Genomic DNA, 20,532 nt, shown 5'->3' with positions numbered 1-20,532 from the left:
CCTTGATTATTCTCTGGAACTTTTATTTAATGTTCTGTTGCAACATTACCTGCGGTAGCCTGGTTTGGTAACTTTAATTAATGCAATATAAACAGACTGAGCAGGGTAGTATGGTGGCCCAGATGTGGAAAACGCGAAAACCAAAAAGTGTGCACAAACAAAAAACTGGCAACACACTTTTGTGTTTTGCACTTCTGGACCACCATAAGATAGTCAAGGTAACAACAAAATTATTTGTGAAAAACAGCTACAGCCGTGAGACAGCTCCATCAAACAGTGTGGAAGGCCAACATAGTAACTGACTGTCATGACCAGCCCTTGCACAGTGAATCTGAGCTCCTTCTGTCTGTGTCGATTTACACTACCTAGATTCAAGTGCAATAGATCTACAGTAAGTTATCCTTTATTCCCACAGCTATTAACCAGCATAACTTAGGCAATTTATGTATGTTTCTTATTTGTATATTGTATACTGTATTATGTTTTTTACTTGCCTGCAAAGTAAATTTATCTTCTGGGACAATAAAGGAAGTAATTTTTTTAATTGCCCCCCTGGGGACAATTATTTTGAATTTTGTATTATTCGGTATGGTGAATTGAATTGAGTAAGTTGATTTGGTTTCTGGTTGCTAATTGATCCCCTCTTCCTTCGTGCCTCTGATTATTTAGAGGGATACAGAAGTTTGAATATCATGTGGAGGTCAGAATCATTCAGTCTTGTAAGTCTGACGACAATTTCCGCCTTCGCCCTCAGCTCCAGAGCAGTAGCTGTGGCCGTGGGGATCCTGCCCTGTACTCTGGGCTCAGTGTAAACATTCCCACAGAGCGTGAGCTAGGAGCTGAGCTGGGCTGGTGCTCCTCAGCACGTACACCGGCTCTGGGGGTCACTGCCACACTCCTTCAACAGCTCTCGCACTCGCCTCTGCAGGCGCATCCCAGCGGCACTGAAATCACACACACTGTCGCATAGTATTGTCTTTTATCGTTGTTTTTTCCAAAAAAATTACCTTTACAGATGTGAAAACTACAAGGCCTATAGACAGGATTGGATATTTACAGTATTACAGAAGATGGAGGTGTCTTCACAGTGTCTTTTTACACACAAGTGAAGTAAAGGTTCGTAACTCTTTGCCAGTGCTGCTCTTTAAATCTTTAAAGAGTCTGGAATCTGGAGGAGGCTCTGCCTGCCAGATGTGGACAGGCCGGGCCTGCAGTTGACAGCTAGAGAAGGGAGATTGCGAGACACAAGTGTCATTCCACAGCAAAGCGAATAGGAGTCTTGAACATGTAAACACAGCGACACATTGCAAAGCCACCGCAGGCCTCCTTTCATCTTCACTGTGAAATCAGCCTTTGAAATATCACCCCAGCGAGCGCAGAGCATAGCTGAGGTCTAGGATGATGTGTAATGAGAGTTATTAGAGAGATGAAGGAGCGGCTCTGAGGGATTGCTCTGTCTGCCATGTCCTGTTCTCCAGAGCAGGACTCTTCCCAGTCTCCTCGGCACCCCTCCGGAGCGCCAGAGCCGTGCTGCAGGGAGAGTGTCCCACGACTGTAGTGAAGAATAATAACGCTGTTCCCGACGATGTGCTTCCACTGAGTCTGTACCCTGCGACTGCCGTAGGCTGCCAGGGAATTCCTGGGATTTAAGGGTTTGACAGGTGGGGATTATATGTATCCTGAAGGCTCAGACAGAACTGAAAACTGACGGGGTGGAGGGGAGCAGATCAGCATGTGGTTTTCCCCTGATCTCGGTCCTGGTCCTCCATATAACAACTTACTTTAACACTAAAGTAGAATCACAACCGGTTGCAATAAGAGCACAAACCACGAACCCAGACAGCACTGTAAACCCCTGGTGTGAACGAGGTCACGCCTGTGGAAATTCGGAAGTGTCTGGCAGATGAATGACAGGGCAGGAGCTGTTTGTGGTTGAAAAGATTCACGAGTCGTTCGACCGGCTGGCTCCCAGGGATCCTCCGGGAACCAGCTGGATCGAGTTCTTCACTCCGGCTGCTGGAGCAGGGGTGACTCTCCTCCTCTCCTCCCTCAGGTGTGGCCAGTCCAGCCTTGTGTCCATGACAACAGACCCGCTGGCAGTACGAGGCAACGAGCTGTCTGAATGCCGATATTGCTCATGCTTTCACACTCCAAGACATTCTCTCCCTTGTTCCCAGTTTACAGAAGCTCTACACGTTAAAGACTTGTCAAGTGTTTGCGTCTCAAAGAAAGATGTGAGAAACTGGGGTTGTTAGAAAAAATGGATATACATTTTTTTTGTATGAGAATGTCTTTGCGTCCATCGAATCTGGGGATTTCAACCAGCTACTGTGTTAAGGATGAAGGAGTACAACGCAGCTGCACTGCCAGTGTTCAGTACACAGGAGGCACTGTCACCCAGCAGGCTGCAGAGCGAGCAGGCCTGATGGAAGAAGTGCTCTTCCTGACCGTGTCCACAACGTGGGGTCATTTTCCAGAAGTGTCCAGAGCAAGAGACAGAACTTCCTTTCTCTCGGGGGCTCCTGCTGGCTGCAGTAGTGGATCAGGGGGCAGGCAGGAGACCAGGAGCGAAGGGCATTGTGGACCTGTGGACCCTCATGTGAGCTGCCACCCCCATCCTTCCTCCAGAGCACCTGATAAAACGCTGAGTGAAGTAGCCAGCAGTGATGGATATTTTCAACTTCTTCCATGGCACCAATGGCTCCTGCCACTGCTGAAAACATGTCTCTGATTCCCCCCAGATCCATCAGAACCACCAGACTCCCCTCCTGCCACTAATCACTGTGCAGCTCCATTATCTTAATGGCCGTTGATGTTTGGTTCTGGTCCAGCGGGCTCTGTCTGACTGGGTAAAGGCATGTGGAGGTAATGACAGTACTCTCCCCACACACCAGCTCTCAGTGGGGAGGAGAGCAGAGTGATGAAGCCGGTTCAGAGATGTGGATTATTAGGAGGCCATGATTGGTAAGGGTCAATAGGAAATTTGGCCAGGATGCCAGGGTAACATGCCTATTCTTTTCGAGAAACACCCTGGGGTTTTATTTGACAACAGGGAGTCAGGACCTTGTTTTTATGTCTCATCTGAAGCACTGCACTTTTTTTACAGTATAGTGTCCCCATCACTACATTGGGGTATTAGGACCCACACAGACTGCAGGGTGAGCGCCCCCTGCTGGCCCCACTAACACCTCTTCCAGCAGAAACCTAAGTTTTTCCCAGGAGGTCTCCTGCTTTTTTGTATCACGGTGTGGCTGAGTCTGCTCTTGCAGCTGGAGGACGCCTGCTGCACACTCAGGGCTCCCTGGCAGCTCTGACTGCTGTGTGCTCATCTGCACCCTGTCTTGCAGGGATGCAGTGTTTCACCTGGGCGCACATTTGCTGTAATATCATTCTCAGGGTCTTGGCATCGTATGTTGCAGTTGTCTGGTCAGCACTGTGTGTGTCGGCTTCCTTAATACCGTAACACTCCGGGGTTCACGTGGGCGCCCTTGCCGCTGCCGCCTCAGGCCAGCCCCCCACTGTCGGGGACTCGAACCCGGGCCTCCAGCATCACTCAACAGGGACCGAGCCTCTTGAGCCAAAGGGAGATCTCCCATCAGCCCAGCGGCTGCGATCCCTGCTAACCACAGGGAAGGGCGGTGACGTCACCACTCTGGTAAGCCGGCTCTCACAAGCAATGGAGGCCGTATGCGTTACAATACCTTTCGTTCAAAACACTGTATGTGAATGTTCGCACGGACCACAGTAAACCACCAACACTCATCACGCACATCGCAGTGTAGCACAGATAAACAGTGATGTTTCTGCGCAAGCGAAGACACCCAGCTGACTCCAACAGGCATACAGTAATGTCAGTGTATAAATTGCTTTTTGGGTCCCTGACAGTGCCAATGTTCTTTTTGGATGTTCTACAGTATCTGTATTAAATTTACCCTGACATTTTCTTAGGATTGCTTTGCTCAAGGAGAGACAATAAAAATGTATTCCTTCTTTCTTTTTTTTTGAGAGTGCAGTAAAGATTAATTAAATACTGCACACTGCCCAAAAAGTTTATGTGGTGAGACCGTGTCTCCCCCTGTTGCACGTTTTGGTACTGCATCCTTTTGCCAGCAGTCCGGGATAGAGAGGAGAGGCAGGGAAATGATTAAACACACAGGCAGCAGACGATCTGTGTTCCAGCTGCAGGCTCTTGTTTGTATTGGGTCAATGGTATGAGGCAAGTCCCACTATTCTTCAGCCCTGTACACTAGCAACAGCCCAGGTATTTTACTTAGTGTACTGTGACCATTAAAAGGAAGATGAGAGACTTCACAATGGTTAAGTCTGTTGGCGTGCATGCCTCTGGAGGCAATAGCAGACATGGCTAATGTAACAATTCAGATATTCTCAAGAGTTTACTGAAAATTGTTAACCGAAAAACACCAGCAGGAAATGCTTTTCAGGCCACAAGAAGCTGCTGTAGTGCTCTGCACATTTAATGCAGAAATGAATGAACTTCTGTTTGCTGAAATCTCAACAGGCATCTGTGAACATCTAGTGGGATCAATTCTGTAATGTGCTGCAGCTGCAAGCATAAGTAAAGATAGCCTGTCCATTATCAAGACTGCCTTCTAACATTAGGATGGGGCAGTATATATATTTTGTGTACACTAATGCACAATAGAAGCATCTCAAAGGAATGAATGCTTTAGGATTGAATTCTGCATTGGTACACAGAGCAACGTGTGCTCAGAGGCTGGCGGCTCATACTAATTCACCCACTGCAGGGCTGTGTTCTTTGCTTTCTGTGCTGTTGGTTGTGAAGCAGTTCTTCATTCCACAGCATTTTGAAACACTTTTCATTTTTGTTTTGAACAGTCTGATGTAAATTTGAGAAACTCATGGGTTTAGAATGATAAAGGAAGGAATTCAGAGGGACTTCTGACTATAAATCCTGAGAGGGATATTAATGATGAAAAGATTGCCGCTCAGTGGGTAGTTGAGAGAATGTATAAATAATGGCTGACAGAAGGCCATTGATTTTATTTCACTTTATTTCTCGCTGCTGCCTTTCAGGATGTGCGCTGCTGTTATTATCTTTCACACAGGAGCACCTCTGTCAGAAACGGGAGATGAGATCATGTGTTTCCCTCCTGAGCGATGGCAATGATCGTATCGGCGTACAAACACGCCTGCTAATGACAGAAGTTTGAAGAGGGGGCTGCATGTATTAGCAAATGTCCAGCTTTATCTGAAATGTTAAGTTAGAAGTTGTGGAATATAAGGACAGATGTTGCTGAGTAGTGATGAAAGGAGACTACAGTGATCTGACGTGTGCAGTATATACATGCGAAAGAACATGTGTGCTGGGAAGTTCTCTGACATTACTGCTGCAGGACAGTATTTCCTCACTTCCTGACCTGCGGATTAATGAACAATCCCAATTCCTGATCCAAGATCATGAACCCTCATTAATTTTTTCCCACATCTTCAGCAATTCAAAATCTGCCTGGATTCTGGAATCATGCACGGTCGGGCTCTAGGACCTGTCGCAGTGGAAGACCAGAGATCTGGAAGAATGTGTCAAGGAAGACCAGACGTTGAAAATTTAAGATCATTGAGAATATTTGCAAAAACCTTGAAAAAGCAAGTTTAACTCTTTAACTGCTTTGTGGTGGAGACAGTGTTGCCACAGAGCAGCATGATGTTCTCACTGAATCTGGAAAATAGATTTTTTGGGTTGATGTGGGAGCCTGTGGATACTCAGTTTCTCCAAAGGCATGTATGGGTTAAGGCAATTGTGTGAGTTTACACACAAATTAGCTGCACAGAGGTTTAGCCAGGCCAATGAGTAACTCCTGTGCATTGAACTTGTGCTTAGGTTCTGTTTCTTGCTTGTGAAGGCTTCTGTCCCCTGCTGACTCTGTGTGTGGGTGCTCCTTTGCTTTCAGCATTCCGGCTGTTACTGAACCCCATTGGCAGCGCTGGCCCTGGGATTATTGCTCCGCTCGATCTGAAAAAGCAGAAGCACCACACAGGCCGGAGGATCTCTCCATGGGCCGGCACTGCTGTGGGCCTGGGAGTCCTCACACACACGTCTCCGGGGAGTGTGTGGATACCTGGAGCTGCAGGGCGAGGACTGCTGCGTGGGTCCGCGGACGTGATGTGATTGAATTGCGGAGCCCTCGCGTGGAGAACCTGATCTGGGCATCTGTCATTCCTGCAGTAGCCCTTCCTCCCCTGAGTGCAGGACAGCCTCACGGGCACTCAGACAGCTGACCTCTCTGCAGCCCAGATGCATCACAGCCTCACTGCATGCAGGTTCAACAGCACACTCTGCTCTGCTTTGTTTTTCACTGTTTTTCCCTGAAGCTTAACCATAAAGAGGCTGAGCACATTTTTTTTTTGCACTGATGGCTTTAGATAATTATGTACGGGGGACAGAAATGCCTGCAGCAAAGTGTGGTCTGAGTCAGCCAGGCTTATCTATAGCTGAGCGGAGCATGTGTTTACATTCTTTAAAGTGAAAATCCATATACTTGGTCAGTGACTCTAATAAGAGACTGGAGAAATGAATGGACCCTCACAGCTGATTGGCACCTCACACATTGCTCTCTTGGCAGCAGTTCCTGTGCCTTTGTGTGTTCCTTCTTCCAGCTATCGAACTCTTGACACCTGCCGACGTCTTCACACATCTTAAAGCGCCCACAATTCACCATTTCTGACCCCTTTACACAAGTGGGACACAACACCTGATGCAGAAAGGAACATGCACAAACACCTCTGCATCTGGCAGCCCTGTTCTTTGAGCTTCAGAGCCTTGTGCATGTGGGGTTTTCTGGCACAAAAATCAGTAAAAATTATATTTTGTGGGTGACAATAGAAGTGCTCATTTTAACATGCTGTGACTGCAGCCATGCTGTTGGTGTGAGCTTGTTAATGGTTTCCAAGACCTTCGTTTCTGCAGAAGGCTGAGAGAACTTAACTGCTCGCCATGTTCAGTTCAGGTGCTGGGAAGTAAAAAACGACATTCTGTATATGAACATGCCTCTGTATGATGTTTATATTATAATATTGCAATAATATTGCTCCAGACGGCAATGGGTATCAATAGCTCTATTCTAGACCAGGTACCAGACACAGGTGTTGAAGGTTTTCCAAGGCTCTACAGGACCCAGGCTGTTCGAGATCTCCTGGACCCCAGGCTCCAGCTTCAGTGTATAGCAGGAGTGTTGCTCAAATGCAGAGTCACCTGTCATTCTGGCCTCGCTATCCCAGAGTCCTGCAGGACCCCCTCCTGCCCTTGCTGATGTTCATGGACTGGGCACCTCTCTGATCCGGCTTTGCCACCTACTGGAGCTTTTCCAGCATTCCCTCCAATTCCCTTTTTGTTTTGTTGTTGCAGAGTCGTTGATAGACGTGCCTAGAGGTCAAGGTTACTACTGAGTGGCTGAACTGAGTTTGTAATCATAATAATGGTGGTGATGACAAAAATAATATTTTTTGTCATCCTTGGTTCTGCAGTGTCAGTTCTTTCTGGGAAATTGAGCTCAAGGTGACATCAACTCCGTGCACTACAGCATCTGTGGGTCATTTAACAGAACTGCGAGCTGCAAGAGCTCAGGGCTTCAGAAGTAAACCACTGGGTAACACAAAACTAGATTTACTCAAGTATTACAACTCTTTACTTTCCCCTGCATGGGGCTGTTGATGCAGGTGATAGCAGAGGGAAGGTGGCTGTAGCCCAAGCTGTTATAAAATCCCCTGACTCTACAGGGCATCATAACAGATGGAATCATGATTTGTGATTGCAGTGAACTCCTGTCTGTAGAACAAATAAAAACAGCACAGCAGGTGTCAGAAGAGTCTTCTTGAGATAAACCATCCATTTTGGGTGTGAAGGTTATTATTGGGACTGTAGTTCTGGTGGTTAATAAGACTGTGAGTGTCCTGGGAGCGCTCTCTGTACAGCGAGCGGTCACGATGGCCGGCCTCTGAGTGCACGTTGGGCTGGTCGTATCTGCACCACAGCGGACAGTCATTGTCTTCACGGGAGCATGGAGAATGGAGCAGCTCCTGAGAGGTATGCAGAGACCCAGGGTGCCTGTGGGAGTAGAGCGAAGGTTTGGGACTGAGCAGGGCTACAACGAGCCCTCGTGACCTGAGGTTTAAGGCTGAAGGTTCCTGAAGTGGTCGCCGGTCCAGGGTCCAGCCAGCCGATTCCAGTCCTCCAGGCCCCTCGAACCCGCAGCCACAGCAGCTCTGCGACCTGAAAATCAAACCGGAACAAACCAAGAACAGGAAGACGGCCCTCTGCCCTTCTCCGCTGACACTCCACGCCAGCAGAGGACGAGCTCCAGGCCGCTGGCGGTGTCGGCCCTGACAGACAGACGATAGCCGGCCGAGGGCATCAGTGCAGCCCCTCAGGAGACGATGTTCGTGTTCACGCTCCGGCCCGCAGTGCCGCTCAGCTCAGCGCCAGTGTGCACAGCCCACAGCACTCTGCTGCTCTTGAATCACCCGCCAGGATGCCCAAAACCACAGGACAAAATAGCAAAGCTCATTAAATGTTTCGGATGCTCCAGTCCACAATTAAAACAGATCTGCCACTCTTTGCTGTGATTATGAAGAAAAATGTTAAATGAAATTAAAATTTGTAGTGCAGCTTTGAATGTTTCAGCCTCCCGGCAGTACAAAAACAGATTTGTCCATGAACCATGAAGAGTGAAATGAAGATGTTTCAACAGCAGACTACTGTGCCTTCAGACTCAGCAGTCTTTCCAGATTTCTCTTTCCTTTGCAGCCCTGCTCTCGATGTGGTGACCAGGGTTTCCTGAGCTCCAGAGATGGGAGAGCAGCACTGTTGCAGCTGGCAGGAGAGTGTGGCCCCTCTCTCAGGGGAGCTGAGCATGTCTACGCAGGGATTAGAAGAGTCTGCAGAGCTGGGTTTGTAGGATCAGGCCCCTCAGGGGCACTGTAAGTGGTATGTGGGTTCCTGAATCAGATTCCTGATTATGTGGTTGAGGTGAACTAAAACCTCATGAAACACAAAACAGGTGGCCAGCTTCTGAACTAAGATTTAGAATAAATGTATTAGTTTAACTGCATGAAGTCAGTGTGAATCCTCTTTTCAAGAACATTCTTCGGGACAGCTAAGGTATTGTATACTTCATAAGTACCCTCTGCCTTATTGAGCACGAAAATGAAGAGAATATTTCAATAGCTTGCAGGCCCCTCTGTGGTTCACGCATCTCCAGGTTAGGGGTGGAGAGCGCTTGGCGCAATGCGGTCGCGCTGGGCTGTTGCACATATCCCTCGTGTTCTGTGTTTCAAAATCATGTGCAGAAACACACAACAACAGTGAAATGCCATCAGTCCACAGGTCAGTTTGCACAGAGAGGGTTTCTCCGGCAGTGATTTGTACAAACTCGGTGTGCTTTACAGGGCAGCAGACGCGGTCTGTTTTTATCGTTAAACTCGGCGCGTTGGGATTATCAGGGGACTGAGCGATTCAAGATGATATTTCAAAACTGCGTTGCGCTGAATGTGCGATCCAGCCCTAAAGCTTAATTAAAATGTACATGTTAAATATCCAATATATGTAGGCTACTATCACACGCGTACGGTTACAGTAAATCTCTGTGCCCAGAATGCGCAGATCTAACCGGGATCTGCAGTGAAGGTGGTTAACACTAATTCCACGTTACCGACACTTTTCCGAAAAGAAATGCATTACAAAGGGAAGGGAGAAACCAATACATCTGTTTATTTTACAGACTGTGTATGATGAAATCATCGTTCATCGATTTTGCTATATTGTGTAGAAATGTATAGCTGTTCAAAGAAGAAACACCGCTAACGATGAATTTGTGGAAATGGGTCCGAATACAGAGGCCATCGTGCGTAACTGTTCCCTGCAGGATACCGGCGCTGTGAGCACAGTGGTGTACATTACAGCCTGCTACACAGTTCTAGTCGTTACACGGTCACCACGGCGCTGTCTGTCGCGCCCACTCTGAGCCACAGCCCCGGCCGTCCGGTCCGGCCGGAGGGGGGCTCAGTCTTGACCCAGCCTTGCGAGGTCTCCCTTAAACACACGGGGCGCCGGTTGTGCTGCCGCAGTGAGTCGAGAAAAAATTAACCCAGACCTCTTGCGCTCAACAACCCCCAGCTGTCCAAATACAACGATCATCGAATATCAATAGGCAGGATTAGATGGAGAGTCTTAAAAAACACAAACGGTAATTTAGTTTCATATAACGGTTTATTCAGCAGAACAACAAATGGGTTCAAATTCACGAGGAATGACAAACACCCTGGCTGAGGGCTGGCCTCCCGGCCAGAGGACAAGGAGACCAGGACCCCCCTGCAGGGTGACCAAGGGGCAGCTACAGAGGTGGAGATGGGCTGCAATAGAGAGAGAAAAATATAGGGATCTCGTAGGTATTTATAGCGTTTGGGAGAGGAATGGATTGTCAGGAGCTATTGCTAATTACTGACAGGTGAGTCTGATTGAGCTTGGTTGTTGTCATCCCTCCCGAACTTTTGTTATAAAATCAATTTAAACGGCGGAAGAGAGGTCGTGCCAGTGATCGTCCGGCCCCGGTGACCTGCAGGGACTATTGATTAGGGTATTCGCATCAATTGACTTTGTGATTAACACGAGACACGAGTGCGATGTACAGGTTTATTGATTCTGTCCACGCCGTGTTCGTGAGGCCGGGGGTCCGGGGCTCTGTGCAGCGGTACCCCCGGAGGGAAGCTGCCCAGGGCGGAAAAGCAGTTGACGCCGTGGTCCGCTGAGAGGAGCTGAAGGGGCGATTTGAGTCAGATACGTCACAGGATTTAATAGCTCTCGTTGCTGATGGATGACTCTAGTCCTCGCGTAGTTACTACGCAGAGAAGTTGGAATGGGTACAGAAAAATAGAGATAAGGGGGATATTAATGTTCCTCCATAATGTCGCCTCTTCCTGTAACTTTTTGGCACAGTTCTCTGTCATCCAATGGGGTTTGGATGTTTTTTCACCCTTAATTATAGCCACCCACGGTCTAGCGCTAGTCACCGCGGTCAATGCCGCAGACGCTCGGCGTTGGGCTAGCGCGCAGTCCGGGAAGACCGCCCCTGGGGAGCTGCTGTACACAGCCGTCTTAACCCCAGCAGTTTGATGAGAAAGACCACCAAGGTAATGATTTCAGTGATGGCACCACTTTTACCACGCAGTCAAACCGCCCGAGTGCTAAACAAATACACACTCCGTGTTTATGTCACTGTCCCTGGCTTTGTTGTAAATACACACAACGAAGAACACGTGTCCGCGTCCGGTGCCTTCTTCACTGACTCATAACTAAAGCGTTCCACACTATTTCACTTGCAGACAGGAGCCCAGTCTTATCTACAGGCGAAATCCCCACACAAGCCCGTGAATATAGACTAAATAGTCCACTCTAAATGGTATGTTCCGCTGTGTTTAGCTCCTGAAAGTCGCGGCGTGCTGTTTTCACAGGTGCGCTGAGGGTCCCTGACGAGCAAGGTGTGAGCTGAGGCGCTCGGGCACCCTGCGCGAGAAGTCACCTGCTCCCACCTGTGCAGGTCGGTCCAGCAGAGCGGAGCGCGACCCTGCCCCCAGCCTCGAGGACCCTGCTGCTTCTGCGGCCGCTGACCGGGGCGTAGGAGTGACGTCACGGGGACCGTCGGAGCAAGGAGCTGGAGTGGCTGTTTCTGGGTTCTTGGATCCTGTTAGTGTACCGCTCCCCGCCTGACAGCCAGCCGACCCTAACCGGCGAGAGCACGACATCGCGAACGGAAAGCCTCGTCGCGCTGTCTGTCCCTTCTTCTCTGCTGGATTATGTGTCCTGCCTGATCAAACCCGGATTCTACCTGCTTCCATTCCGCGCGCTGGGAGATGTGCCGCTGTGCTCTGGGGACTGGAGATGCTACCGGACCTCGACGTCTTCAAGGTACCGCTTTTTTATAAAACAAAAAACGCTTCTATGTTGAATTCAAGCGATTGTGAAAATATAAAAGTGCTAAATGTGTTCTTTTCGTATGTTAATCTCTATCTCAAGTGCGATTGCTAAACTTGCAAGTTGAAGTTTAACGGGACTTGGCACTTCACACACGTTTTTCTATAATCCCTCTCTTCGGTAGAATCAATTGTGTTTATCTTCTAATATCCTCAACACAAACCGTCGCTTTACGGCCATCTAGTCAACTTAAGTGGTTTGTTTTTTAACAGGCTGTCCGTAAATGTTCGAAATAACCTCATTATTGCTTTTGCAGTTATTGTAACACCCTTGAACCCCGCGTTAAATACTGTACAAATGAGATCATTCGGACTTGGCGAGGAGGGACGCGAGCCATTGTTTTTAACAATGTTAAGATAAACAGAAAAGGGCTACTGCACGGCAGCGGAGTGGGGAGTCAAATAGGAAAGGAAGCACCGAGTGGAGAACCGCTGGCGGGCTTGACGGCGTGCGTGTCAGTGTCTTTCAGGAGCTCTCGCTCGACCTGCTGTGGAGCTAGTCGGTGTTAAGGAGCTAATCGCTGCCGCGGGTGGAGAGCCGGGAGACCGGGGCTGCGCTGCCCCGCGCACGGCCTCAAGTGACAGGGTGTTCCGTGGGCTTGGCCAGGCTCAGCACACTAGGAAAAGACGAAGCTACAGGAGCTGTGACGTCCTGTTTTAAAAAGGGTCATCGCCCCATTTTAAACTGGACGCTTCTCAATTCGTTTTGTTTCTCCGTCCGCCGGGTGACCGCACTCCCAGCGGTCGTTTCCGTGCACTCACGCGTCCGAGACAACTCGAAATCCTACATCTTCCGTTTGTAATGCATTTCTAACTCCTCCACAAGAGCGAGAACAATTTGTCTCATTTAGAAAAGGTATGTCTTTCTGGGGGAGGGGGCCTGGATGAGGGCGAACTCGCCCCCTGGTCTCTCCTCGCATGAAACACCCGCCCGGTTGGAGTCAAAGGTCTAAAATTCACTCTTTCACAACCCCGGAGACCGGGGCGCTTCTGTTCCGAGTGAGTAGCATTAGGTGTACTTTTGGATTCTGAGAACTGATAAATATATTGTATTCTGTACGCGTCCTGATGCATGAGTGCCAAGCGTGGGGACAAGTTGAATACAGGACAAATCGATACGCACACAGATCAGGGTATCTTAAAATGATCCACCCGGCTCATTTTGCCAGTAGTCCTCGCTAAAGCTTCTGAAGTGGTTGTTTCGGTTACTGGTGTCCCATGTATTTTAGCTAATAATTTCTAAAGCGGAGTTGAGATGATCTGATAATTGACTGGCGATGGGTTTTTCCTGCGAGTCTCCCAGCCTGCAGTCCTCTCCAGACGCGCAGACCGGGACAGGACCGTGCAGGAATGTGACAAAGTTGGCGCGTGTTGGTCTAGTATAGACACATTCCCGAGGCAGCGATGGTGCTCCCAGCACTGAGAGGCTTCGATGAGCGCTCGGAGCTCGGTTTCCTTTAGGAGAATTCCGGGTCTGATGGACACAGCGAGCCGGCGCGCGTTGTTGGGCTCAGGTCTCAGTTTCATGAATCAATTAACTCATTTAGTGCGTATGACTTAAAGAAATGTTTGAAATGAATACATTTGCAGGTATTCACTAATTTAGAGTGTTATCTTAAGAATTTGTTAATATATATCAATCACCCCGGTATCTCTGTAAAAACCTAAGCTTTTCAAGCATTAGGTAGGTAGCCATGCAGTAAGGAAACTGTATTCCCTTCACTGCGGGTGACAAGGCTTCTGGATTATTACCTGCTAAGGGAGTACATTTTAAAACTTCTAAATTGTGTATTTGCGCCCTGGCAGCATGAGACAGTTTCATAAAGGGCTGGGGACGAGAAGGATCTCCTGCAGAGCGAAGTGAGTTTTAGTGTCTGAATCTTTCAGAACCAGAGCACACAGCAGCGCTGATGCCTGACAAACATTGAAGATCCAACAAGACGCTGCTGAGACGCCCGATACCGCACCTGTAGTCTACAGTTCTGTATATCCGACTACGTCAGCAGGGTCTTGTGCACAGTACAGCTACACGCTTGTCCGGTCTCTGGGCTTTCCCGAAGGCTCGACACCTCGGCGCTTTCAGCTCCGACTGAGCGAGGATAAAATCAGCGAGGTGTCATTAGGAAAAAAGCCCTTATGGGTGTCTGTTAAAATAAAAAATGGAGCTGTGCGAATCTGACCATTTTGTGTATAAAGCGATACATTCCCCAGTGCGCGAGTGCTGTGTAAGCAAAGGAAGCACATTGACGGCCACTGGCCATATTATACAAACGCATCAACCGATTCTGCACTTTGAATCATCATTAAGAGATTGCAATTAGTCAGCATCCGATTAATATATGCCTCGCGCTGTTGTTTATCCTGTAGAAGACGCACATTTCCTAAGCAAGCGGTTTTACGAATGCCGTTTATCATGAGCACTTTTTATCAGTCCTCTCGCCGATTTCCAGCGCTCACGACCTCATCGCTAAACCTACAGTAGGCTTCCACTTCCTGTGCTTTCTGCTTCGTGTTTTTATTTACGCATTTGCGATGATCGTGCAGATTGCTCAGAATGTCAGGCTGCACGGCCTAATAAAGGAAACCGATTGACTAACCACCGAAAGCAGAACCCTCCGACACACGGCCTGATCACAGTAGCAGCAGGTGAGGGAGGCAGCCTGAAGTCGCTGAAGAGGTCAGACCGCTGAGGAGGGCGAGTGCACAGCGACAGACGCGGGTTAGGACGGTTTTAATAAAGCAACATTTTGTCTTTCTGCTTTTATATTTCCTAAAAGCAATTTGTACTGTTAAATAGCTACCACAAGACGCAGAATATTCACTCGACAATTATTTTTTCGTATGTTTACTTAATCTTGTGTATGGATTGTGGGTAACCCCTGTGGGTGTTTGTATATATTCCAGTTATTCAATAGTAATGCTCTGTGGTCGGTGGGATGAGGCATTCGGAGACCACAGAGCGCTACATCCCCTGCTCACATGTAAATCCTTCAGGAGTACAAGTCTCTGAGATGTTTTTTTTAAGATACCAAAACAGTCGGTAAATCAGTCATTGATTGGAATTCCATAGATGCCGCAACAACAGCGCTTTAACCCGCTGGCTGTAGTTGAACAGTAAAGGTGCTTTAGCGAGGGTTTAACTGGATTGAGGGCGGCGTGGATTAAACATTTACCGCCTTCTACTTGGGTTTGTAGCTGAAATTTCACCAGCGTGCTGTCATCTCCCCAGACTTGGGCAGTGTAACAGATTGCTGTGATTTATTTTGTCAGAAATAATCCATTATGTTTAAACTTCAACAAACCGGGTTTCTGAGGGGCTAAGCTACAACACACAAGAGAAAGGAGCCCACCCACGCGATGGCCTCAAAGCAAAGGACTTTCTTGATTAAGTGCAGGATCCCTTCACAGGGCAGTTTCACTCCTCGCACTCGGCGCAAGAGACGAAACAAGAAACGTCCTCCCTCCGAGATGAGCAGCTCAGACTTGTGATTGTGCCTGAGCTCTTGGACCGCAGGATGATTAGTGCATCGTGATCTGACTCTGACTTGTTAACTGCTGTTTGACCACCTTCAGTCGTAGCCTAAAAGACGCCAGGGAAGGGATATGGAAATGTTTGCTAAAAAGACAGACGTCGCATTTTGTACTAAACCCTTTAAGTGCCTCGTTCTAATATTGAGACAGGACAGACAATCGTTTCGAGACTTGTCCTTTTTTTAAAATATACTGTATTCCGTCTCACTTCAAACCAAGGGAGGCTGTACGGACACCAGCTATGACTACGAAGCGTTTGTCTTCATTACCACGCGCGTTTGCAGTTGAATGCGTTAACCATAAACCTCACTGTGAAATGACAGCAGCTGACACCCACACATACTGAATGAGCACACTCTAGACCTGTCTTCCCAGAAACCGGCCGGAGCGCGTCTCTCGAAGACCGCGGTGGCGGGGGAGTCGCTGGCTCTGCGCTCGTCTCGGTCATCGCCAAGATCCGACAGTGCACGATGGCAGAGGAGCAGGACTCCACACACGCACCTCGTATTTCAATGCCTTTGCTTTACTTCATTTCAGAGGTAAAAATCTGACCTGCGGAAGCCGCGGTACTTGACGCGCACAGCACTATTCCGAGCTCACCTGTCAACGCGGCACGAAAGCAATAGAAAATCATGATGGACGTCTGCTGTCAACGGTGGACTCCGTTTATCCGTTTCCCTGCGTTTATGTCGCTCCCTGTTTTCCGTTTTCAAAGCCTGAATTACGGAAACAGTTTCTTTAATTTTTTGATTGAGGACCCCAGATATTCCTTATAACAAAGCCATCTGATAGAACAGCTGTCCTAAATTTCATGAGTTGCGTTTCCCGCTCACTGTGTCCTGCTGAATCAGGACAGTCTGTTACTTGAAATGCTTCCTTAACTGCAGAAATGCAAGGAAACCATCTGAGTCATACCGTAATTCAAAGGAACAAGTAATAGGTTTATTCCATGCTGAAAAGAGAAGAAAGAAAACGCAACGTTTCGGCTGTGAAGCCTTCGCACCTGAAAAAGGCTCCAAGGACAAAACGTTTTATTTTTCTCTTTTCAGCATGGAATAAACCTTTTTCTTGTTCCTTTGCAGCCTACGCATGCTGACGCAGCTTCCCACCTGAACTACGTCATACCGTAATTCAGTTTAAATTATAGCTTCATAAACTGAAATTGGTCTAATGAGACACAATCAGGGTGGGAGATATTCAGCAGAGATCTCTGATGAATGACACCCGCTGTCCTTTGGACACCTCGGTCTCCCCGGGGATTCTGGGATTGCTCCTCAAACACAACGTTCCCATGCTCTCAGACCGTGAGAGTGCTTGTTAATTCCGATTGTTTCATTCGCATTGCGCGCCTCCTCTGAACAAGGAGAGTGAGGAGTGTGAGAGCATGTCTATGATCGTGATCCTCATTCATGGGCCTGCAGAGCTGAGTCCCTTAGAGGTCTCCATTTTCCTGAGCTCTCTAAGGCATTCCTTCAAGAATTATTGATGTAATTGGTCTTCAATGACCAATAATGGAGCAACATATTAATGTACGTCTTAGATGACCCCTCTCATCCACTCTGGGAGGAGGTACCAGATCCCCTGTATAAAGACAAACGCAGCATTTACTTCCTTTATACCTAAAAGCATTCAATTGTTGAACAATGGGGAAAAAATATTTGCAGGTAGGGATCTTATGTTTTTTAGATTCCTTATAAGCTAATTGTCTTTTTTTTTAATCATATGGTATTGGGAGAGTTCTGATTGAGTGATGTTGTAAAAATTTTTTATTATGGTGTTGTACCATTGTATATGTTATGTTTGTTATAGGATTATGAGCTCTTTATGTGCCAGACAAATTCCCCTTAGGGGCAGTAAAGGTTAATTTAATTCAATCCAATGGTTCGTGTTTCCTCTGTAATCTGGAGGGTTGTGGTTTCCCTGTCCCAGGAGTGAGGATCTCTGCCTCATCAGAAGACCGCGCTGAGTGTAGCCAGTGTTCTTGTTACGGAGGGTGTCTGCAACTTTCTACTGTTCATACTGGGACAGCACAGTGGTGCTGCCTCACAGCCCCTGGGTTCTGGGTTCGTTTCCGGGTCGGGCTGTTCCAGTGTGGAGCTTGCTGGCTTATGCCTGTGCGCTGCGTGTCCTAGCATGTACCAGGAGCTGGACTGGGGGCCCTTCAGGGAGTGCTCCCACTTTGTGCCTTCTGCTGCCAGGATGGGTCAGTGTTCAGACACTCAGCAGGGACGGACATCTGTCTGGAGGCTGATCTGTGGGTGTTCATAGCCAAAAGCTGTCACCTGTCTAATTTGGGGGTAGTGTTTGCGGTTTGCTCTGCAGTCTATTGGATATATGAGACTTTGGACCTCTAGTGGCACAGCAGTAAAACAATTTGCTGCAGGTCATTGCACTACAAGCCTGTACTGATATCTATACAGTGGAACAGCACTTGAGCTTGAGCTTTTTCCTGCTGCTCTCTCGGTCCGGAGCTGGAGATGCAAAGGCGTGTAGGTTTCTCCGCTGGCCAGCTGTTCTCCTCGGGGCTCAGTGTGAATGTGACTCCAGAGGGAGAAGGAGAGAAGGCAGGAACCTCGGTCTGTGAAGGAGGGGGTGTAGTTATAATAAACAGACTTTACACTTATATAGCGCTTTTCTATACCCTCCACTCAAAGCACTTTACAGGTAATGGGGATCCCCTCCACCCCCACAGTGTGCAGCCCCACCTGGGTGATGCGCCAGTCCTCTCCCCACACACCAGCTCTCAGTGGGGAGGAGAGCAGAGGGATGAAGCCAGTTCAGATATACAATTTGGGGAGAGAAACGGGGACAGTGGGACTTCGTGACTACCATGAGAGAAAGTGGTTTGATTACGTCCCAAAGTGATATGTGCTCATACAGGCTACCAGCAGTGTTGGCACATTTTAGTTTTGAAACAACTAGGATGATTTAAAGCACAACGAATGTAGACCTAATGCTCAGAAACTCCTCGTCTTCAGGTTGCGAGTGTTGCTGCGGTGAAGGTATTTCCTCTTTCCGACAGACCTGGAGCCTCAGAATTCCCTGTAAGTCAGTCTCTTTGTCATACGCTTCATCGTCCTGTTGGCCCTCCATGCATGGTGAGGTTGACGGCTGGTGATAAATTACTCAATACCAGTCAACGAGTTGTACAGTATGTTTGCTGTGTGGAAATGGGGGAAATGTGCAGTTTTGTAGGAAGGGCTCTGAGCTGATAGCTGCCGCTTGGGGCTCTTGGAGGCTGAGGGGGGGGCTCTGGCAGTGGAAGGCCGAGGGGCTGAGCAGCCTGTGGGAGGAGGGAGACCAGCAGAGTGCCTCCCTGCCGTGTCTCTTTAAGAGGAGACTGTCTGAGCCAGGCTGAGACTAAGCAGACACCCTCCACATTCGGGGAATAAATAATCACTGCAGCGAAGCAGTGATAAACAGTGTCGTTTCTCTGGGCAGGTTTGTCTGCGCCTCTGGATTAAAACCGTCAGGCTGCTATGCAGTGGATCGGCCCTTTTATCTTCGAGAGTCTGAGATTCCACGCATTTCTGTCGCGTGATGGAAGAGCAGACAGGAGACGCAGAGTTCATGACTGGAAGCCTCTTCTTTTTTTGGAAAGTGCTTTTTTTAATTAGGCTTTCTAGACCCAATATAATGGAGTACACATGTAGTGACATTGTCTGTACTCCTATCAATGATAAAAAAATAGGGCAAAGAGACAAGATATATGAAACAATGAAAACTTCAGGTCCCTGTTCAAGGTACTAAACTAATGTCAAGAACATGGGCAATGCAGTTGGTTGTAACCAGAAGGCACTTCAGTAAAAGGGATGTGAACTGCCCCTCAGCTGTCTTCTCAGTAAAGGTGTTTATTTCCTGTGCTCTCTCAGATCAGCAAGTGGATCTTCCTGATTCCATTTCAATGTTGTATATCTTTTGGCAGCAGTCAAAGCAGTTTGAAAATGATCAAGCATAGCAGTCAAAAGGCTAAATGCTGTAGTATCTTACAGAATGGCATATTGTGGGCATAATGTGCATCTTTCTGTAAGACAGGCCTGAGAAATCCTTGTGATGCTGGGCACCGGCACTGCGATGTGGGGCCAGAAGTCATATCCTGTGCAAAAATGAGTCCACCTTGACCATAGAAGAGAAGTACAAACAACTATGCATGTGTTAATCTGATTCAGTCGACACAGTCCTGGGTGAGATTTGTTTCCTGTATTAATATTAGACCTCTCAGTTGGTACACAAATATCTTGGTATAGCTCAGCTGTAAGAGGAGATTGTACAGATCTCTGCTATTTGTTTTCCAGTTAGTCTTCAAGGTTGAGTTCTGAAATAAAGCGTGGCGGGTCTGGGAGGGCAGAGTGACTGGGGTGGGCTTGAGAAATCACCCTGCCCATGGTGTGGCTTTAACAGACGCAACCGGCTTCGGCTGTCTATATCTAAAGCACTGAAAAGCTATTCCTCACGTCAATGAAAGAGAGGGATATTTCCCTGAAAAAAATCACCTGTTTCCCAAGTAGCTCTTCTTTCCCATCATTTTAAAAAGTCCCTCACGTCTTGAGCCTGCTTGGGAACAGATCAGGATACTGTACGTCTGGTTCCGTCTCCATCTCGCTCGCTCACAGCAGCACGAGAGCAGAGAGCAGTGGGAGGTTGATGTTATCAGAAAACTGCTGTTTAATACAACTGGCAGGCTGGAAATCTGAATTCTTCATAGTTTTCATCAGCAAAATGTTAATATTTGTCTTCCTTCCTGTTTGAAAGGTCTTGGCTTTGTTAATGCAGAACCCTAGCCAGCCTGGTTTTGCATCTTGGATACTGTGACTGCAAGTTGCCGGTAGATTAGTTTAGGGAATTTTAAAAGCAGCTCTGGGAAACTGTGGTAATTACTACAAACTCTGAACTGCAGGATGGTGAATTGAGCAGAACTCTCAATTCTGTTGCTCAAATTGTTTCCACCCTCCCTCTCTGATAACAACAGTCCTTGGATTAACTGTTGTGTGAATTACC

The 20,532-nt window shown here is 47.9% G+C and overlaps 1 protein-coding gene across 8 annotated transcripts in view; it reads left to right on the top strand.

Annotated features, from left to right (window-relative positions):
- Positions 1-10,105: 10,105 nt before the first annotated feature.
- Positions 10,106-20,532, top strand: part of gcgra (glucagon receptor a) — a 52,237-nt gene continuing 41,810 nt past the window's right edge. For 2 of the 8 annotated variants that reach the window (XR_011190533.1, XM_015356471.2), the window contains exons 1-2: positions 10,107-11,163; positions 11,485-11,938. The gene's annotated coding sequence lies outside the window, so the exon portion shown is untranslated. Of the gene's footprint in view, positions 11,164-11,225; positions 11,401-11,484; positions 11,939-15,665; positions 16,074-18,512; positions 18,579-20,532 lie in introns of those variants that run through there. The other 6 variants (XM_015356474.2, XM_015356478.2, XM_015356472.2 and 3 more) reach the window with 6 other exon arrangements.

This window comes from Lepisosteus oculatus, chromosome 9, assembly GCF_040954835.1.
Source record: "Lepisosteus oculatus isolate fLepOcu1 chromosome 9, fLepOcu1.hap2, whole genome shotgun sequence".
Taxonomy (NCBI): domain Eukaryota; kingdom Metazoa; phylum Chordata; class Actinopteri; order Semionotiformes; family Lepisosteidae; genus Lepisosteus; species Lepisosteus oculatus.
The sequence above is the reverse complement of the archived record's forward strand: the minus strand, read 5'-3'. Positions and strand labels throughout refer to the sequence as shown.